This window comes from Cyclopterus lumpus, chromosome 10, assembly GCF_009769545.1.
Source record: "Cyclopterus lumpus isolate fCycLum1 chromosome 10, fCycLum1.pri, whole genome shotgun sequence".
NCBI classification, from domain to species: domain Eukaryota; kingdom Metazoa; phylum Chordata; class Actinopteri; order Perciformes; family Cyclopteridae; genus Cyclopterus; species Cyclopterus lumpus.
In genome coordinates this window covers 22,916,547-22,923,078 of record NC_046975.1, presented here as the reverse complement: position 1 = coordinate 22,923,078, position 6,532 = coordinate 22,916,547, and the positions used below count along the sequence as shown (strand labels likewise).

Below are 6,532 nucleotides of genomic sequence, written 5' to 3'. Positions count from 1 at the left end.
AAGATGAGAGCGATAAGGGTGTGTGTGTGTGTGTGTGTGTGTGTGTACTCCTTGCAGCGAGGACACTTTTACAGTGTATTTGTGTGTGTCAGCCGGTGTCGTCAGATCAGTCTAAATTGGAAAGACAACAATCATCCGATCCGTGTGAGAGCGTTCGGTCTCCGCCTAAATATAAACCGTCGCGGCGACGTCTGGAGGCCGTTTGAAGCGCCGCGGATCGGCTTACTGCAAGCGTGTTATTATTTTTCCAGCTTTTTTTTATCCCAGGAGTTGTGTGTGTGTGTGTGTGTGTGGGGGGGGGGGGGGGGCACTATATATTTACACACTCGTAAACAAAAAGGAGTGACACACTGCCCCCCTTCCTTCTGGACCGTCTTCTGGTCATGAAATACGCCGCTGAGGCAGCTGGAGGTCTGAGGCGGTTATTGCTGAATTGTTTTTGAGCTTTAATAATAAAAAAGTTTTTTTTTTTTTCTTTCAATGTCACAGGTTGCCATTTCGATTAAATATCAACAATATAGGCCGCGTATGAAAAAAAGTGGAGGCCGTCGCCGTGACGTCGCCACATTGGTTTTGGTGACTGCTGTTTTGAAGCTTTTTTTTTTTTTTTTTTTTTTGCCCGTCGCCATCTTGGATTTTTCTGCAACCGGTGAATGGAAGTGACCCTGTTTCGGACTGCGGACGACCTCACCCAGAAAAATAAAAAAACATTGCTTTATCGTTTAATCTTTCCTGAAAAGCAACTTTTATTTTGTGGTTGTGCAAATATTCACTGATTGCAGTAAAACCTAATAGGAAGTTTATAAGGGTGGACGAGTAAAACAATTTAATTTATTAGCAGAAACATAAATATATATATATATAATGTATATATATATAAATATATACATATATATATAATATATATATATATATATTTATATGTATATTTATATCTATAAAAAATAAGTTTATACGGTTTAATAAGGTTTGGTGACTGCTGTTTTGAAGCATTTTTTGCCCGTCGCCATCTTGGATTTTCTGCAACCGGTGAATGGAAGTGACCCTGTTTCGGACTGCGGGGGAGTGAGTGGTAGAAACGCTGTATATAGGCTCTGGTAGCGACCTGTCAATCACAGTAAGCCCGCCCCAAAGCATACCTTGGTCTATGCTCTAAACATTGGAGAGAAACCTGGGTCTTTTTTTTTTCTTCCACAGGATGGATTACACATCTCTAAACAATACACTCTCCTTCCTTCGGGTGTTGTTTAAATACATTATTTTGCTTCAGACAAAACAGATACCCAGAAAAAATGGACAGAAAAAAATACAATTAAGCCGGCAAGAAACCAGCGTCGCATAATTTCATGGTAGCTGCATCGTAATAAAGAAATACACAGAGTATGCACGTACTGAGCTTTCAATGCCACATGTCGAAGATGGAGAGAGAGGGAGAGAGAGAGAGAGAGAGAGAGAGAGAGAGAGAGAGAGATGAAGGTAGAGAGATAGAGCTGAAAGCACAGGATGACAGCGAAGCTTCAGGAATACATGTGAGTGTGTTTATGTTTATTACACGCACACAAACACACACCTTTGTAACATTCTCTGAAAAGGTTAAACCCACTAGTTATGCCTTGACAAATCCCATCTCATCACCACCCACCCACCCACAGGCACACACACACACACACACACACACACACACACACACACACACACACACACACAGAAACAAAGTGGAGGCTAGAGCCCATTTTAACTGGCGTGTACATAGTGAACGCGTTGATGTCGCCTTTTAACGTGACACCTCTCCTCCACATTCAAAATACGGTAACTTCTGTTCACTGGTTGTGTAAAAACAACATGGCGACCGCCGTAATCCAAGATGGCGACGCTGAAATCTGATGCTTCATAACATCAGGCCACAGTCAGGCGGGCTCACGGATACGAGGGAGTCACCGCGGTAACGCCGTGAGCCACGACCGGCGCACGTCCTGCTGGTTACGACGTCGGCTGTGAGGAAAAGAGGAACGCAAAAGGGAAGGAATCCATGAAGGAGCCGTGGAAATGAAACGCACAGGTGACTCACAGAGCTGTCAACCATCACAGCAACATCTAGTGTGTGTGTGTCTAATGAGTCACACACACACACACACACACACACACACACACACTCACACTCTAATATCAACGAAAACCCTGAAACTGATTTGTCTTGGAAATGAGAAACAAAACTAACGTGATGTTGATTTATTGATGATGGAGTGCAGCATGAGGCAGCTTCCTGGAGACACAGATGTGGGAGAAAGGATATTAATGTGTGTGTGCACGTGTGTGTGTGTGTGAGTGCGCGTCAGTTCAGCACAGCACCTCTCCGTTTCCTCATGGGGGTTTGACTTTGGCTGCCCCCAAAAGTGCACACATGCACACACAAACACAACCACACACACACACACTCTTTGTCTGGATTGGCTGCAGCCGACTATGTCACAACATCACTACACACTTGTGAAGGCGAGGTGTAAAGTGTGCATATGTGTGTGAGTGTTTGTGTGTGTAGTCTCTAAATAAGGGCAGCTACTGTGCAACACACACACACGGTGCTAACGGTGTTTACCTGAGGGGGAACCGGAGGGCATCAGTCACGTATTGTTCCTTTTAACCAGCGTCTGACATGGGACATGAAAAGTCTTTCTACTTAGCTCGTTGCGTTTCTCCTCCAATCAGAGTTGGCGACGCCCCTTCTCCAGCACTCAGCCTTCCATCCCTTAAAGCTGACATTTATTCATCAGATATTTTTTACGACCAGAAACCAAACCGGATGCCACACCTGGGCGCAGTTCTCCTGCTGCCCTCTAGGCGGCGGTTTAATAAAAACCGTGTCTATTTTTAGCTCGCCGTCAGTTGGAGGACACGATATTTATAGCCTGAGATCTGTTCGCTGTTACGCTGCCGAGGCTCAGCCACACACACACACACACACACACACACACACACACACACACACACACACACACACACAGTGTGTATCCTCCCACACACACTGGAAGGCACGCACTCATACATGTAGTCATTCAGAGAGTATCAGACGCCTGAAGGGAGTAGAAAAAGGTAGCCGACGGAAGCATTAATGAGCACCACACACACACACACACACACACACACACACACACACACACACACACACACACACACACACACACACACACACACACACACACACACACACACACACACACACACACACACACACAGGCACACGCACTCTAACATGGTCATGTAAGTCAAGTGTAATAAAAACATAAAATCGACAACCATGAGATATTCATGCCTGCACATTTTTACACAGAGAGCTAGCATCCTGGCAGCGCGCCGCGACGTGCTTCCACACAAACACAAGTGTGTGTGTGTGTGTGGGGGGGGGGGGGGGGTTGTTCACTAAGTGCCACTCTAAAAGCCCCTAAACCAGCTCTCCGGTTCACACTCCAGTGGCCGCCGACTCCGGCTAATGCTCCCCGCGGAGACGCTCGGCACAGACACACTCATCCGCTTCCAGACCTCGGACCAGAGACGTTAAACACACGTCCATCCGTTAAGACTCGGAGAAGACGAGTTTGAATAGGAATGTTGTGGACTGGGTGTGTTTGACTTCAACAGTATCCAGGTGAGGAGAGAGCTCAGCTGCCGTGTTAACCCTCTCTTTCATATTATTACGGCCTAGTCATTGGAGAAAGAAGCAGCTCACCTCGTCATTAATATTACATCAATAACTGGGACTTCTTATTTACTCGTCTGTTTTTATATATAAAAGTGATGCTAATTGTTAAAAACAACTCATTGGGGCAACTGAAACAGCTGAAAGCAAAAACTACCAAACACACATAGTGCGTGGGGGGGTGGTTGGTGTGTGTGTGTGTGTGTGTGTGTGGGTATAATAAATACTGAGATACTTGACTGTATCTCACCGGAAACCACAACAACAAAGAAAGCTAAAACGCGTAAAGCTAGCTGTTCTAGCGGAGCTGCGCGCGTGAAGATGAAACAAGCTAGCAGGTCAAACTCCCTTCTGACTGGAAGGCGGCTCAGAAGAAACCAAAAAAGGGGGGATTTGAGTTTTATTGTCGGCACTGCGCTGAGAAATAAGGAAAAAGGGGAGTTGAACCGCTGAATCCATCTCCGGGACGAGAGGAAGACACTGAAGTCGACGCAATGTTTTCCTTTTTTCCGTCCGCCGAGCCGCCGCGGTCGATGTGGTGACAGCTGCTCGGGGATGAAGACGAGCGGATTCGGAGTCGTGTTTACTCTGCGGACTCTCATCCGTCTGCAGGAATCTGCCAGAAGGGGGTGGGGGAGGGGGGGGTTCTGTGCCTTGCTCGAGGGCACCACAGGGGGGCGCTGCTCGGTGGAAGCGAGAAGCTCTACGGGATTTCTTCTTCAGTCGAGACCAAACCAAATGCATCTTGTTTTTTTTTTTATTAGTTAGCTTCTTTTTTCCCCCACAGTTCCTATAGGCTAATTTACATAAGTCATAATGATTGATTGATCATTTAGGTGATTTATCACGTAATAAAAAATACCCTTCAACGTCATCTTCAACTACAGAAATGGATCATGAGTTCTAAATTTCTAGATTAGTGAAAACAAAAAGGTGTTTCTACTAAATGAGCATTTATATATAAGACACCACATTGGGTTCTTTAGATTGACCCCGAGGTCCTTAACCGTTAACATCTACCAATAACGAGAATAAGACTTGGAAACTGATCTGATCTCCTTCGCACGGGTAATTACGGGCGCAGGCTGTCGTTGTTAACGTCTGAATATTGTTTTGACATTAATGCGAAGGTGACACGAGGACGCCGAGCCGGTTTTCTGTTTAGTTTTTTATTGAAGCCACACAGTCGGTTCACAGCTGCCCCGACAGGTACCGCTGCTGCACCGCGCACACTCCCATCTGCTGTGTGTGTGTGTGTGTGTGTGTGTGTGTGTTAAAAATCACACCTTCGAAAGCAAAACTTCATAAGACTTTGTGCGGCATCAAATAAGTTAAAACCAGTCAGTCACAGAACTAAAACATTGCAAAACAGATAGAAAAAAAAAACACACAGATTATCAGCAGGCTGCACAAAAAATACTTCACAATATGAACAGAATGTACAGAATTATGTTCAAGCTCTAATACTGACTGAAAGGTAAAAGTAACACACGCAGGTCTCCTGCTCCCTCTGGTGGCCGACAGTGGAACGACGGCACCGACACACACCTGGCGTTCAGTTTCTGATCCAAAAAGGAACGATTTTTGAGTCCTAAAAACCCAGCGATGACTCAGCATTTTTTTGGGTTGGATGCCTAACACGAGATAAAGACATTTAAATGTTTTCGCTCTACGACATATAAAATATAAAATAGTTTTTTTGTGTGTTACGGTTACTGTAAAGACTCTAGAAAGGAGACGACTAAGCGTCCTCACTAGGACGCTCGTCCTCCTTCAGCTTAGCGGCGTGAAGTCATGTGACCTGCGGTGGAGTTCCTTCATAGTTGAGCTTCTTGTGTTCACACCGGTGCGAATTATAATATTTAAATCAACGTTTAATTGGACGAATTGTTTCCTTTTTCGGCCCAATCGAGGCGGAAACGCGTACAACGTGGTTCAGGTTCTTTACTCGTCCTTCCTCCTTCCAACCCTGGAGGACATTTGGTATATTAGCGACATCTCTCACACACATTCACACGTTCTCTCACACACACACACACACACACACACACACACACACACACACACACACACACACACACACTGTCCCTCCTGCTGCTCTGCTCCGTCCAGACATTCAGTCGAGTGAAGCTCCAGCTGAGCAGCTGCCTCCCTCCTGCTCCACGTCCTCACTGGACGGAGACCAAAATAATACAAAATATATATAAAAAAAAGAACGACTCAAATTTATGCAAAACGCGACGCTTTCAGGGACGTCTGACGCGGTCGGCGTCGAGTAGACACGAGTAGACAGAAATACAAAATAATAAAAAAGGTTGTCATCCTTGAAAAGAAAACCGAAATTATTCTCCCCCTAAAGCGTTATCGTGAACTTTGACACCGTTAATTGACCGCGTCTTTGTCTGAAATGCCCTTTTTTTGGGGGGGGGGGGGCTGAACCGTATCCATAGCGACGAACACGGAACCTCGTCTACGCTGTTTTAGATCCATTGATCGAAAACCTTTCTGAGCCCAAAGAAAACTAATAAAACATTCAGTCTCTTACTGCCTGAGGAGCTGAGAGAGAGAGAGAAGGGAGGAAGAGCGCCTCCTCTCTCTCATCCTTCACTCCCCCCCTCCTCCTCCTCTTCCTCCTCCTCCTCTTCCTCGTCTCCTGGAGACATTTCACATTTACATCACATCACACAGTCGGAGATGATGAGAGCGCCGTGTACCTGTCAGTCTCAATACAGTGCTGCTCCTTCCTCCAGGTGAGGAGGAGACTCACACACACACACACACACACACACACACACACACACACACACACACACACACACACACACACACACACACACA

At 45.8% G+C, this 6,532-nt stretch overlaps 1 long non-coding RNA gene across 1 annotated transcript; it reads right to left on the bottom strand.

The window, feature by feature from the left end:
* Nucleotides 1–1,802: 1,802 nt before the first annotated feature.
* Nucleotides 1,803–2,708, bottom strand: LOC117737565. The gene is made up of 3 exons (XR_004610047.1): nucleotides 2,597–2,708; nucleotides 2,219–2,263; nucleotides 1,803–1,992 (listed from the first exon to the last, which is right to left on the bottom strand). It is a non-coding gene; the product is annotated as an uncharacterized LOC117737565 (long non-coding RNA).
* Between the last annotated feature and the right edge of the window lie 3,824 nt (nucleotides 2,709–6,532).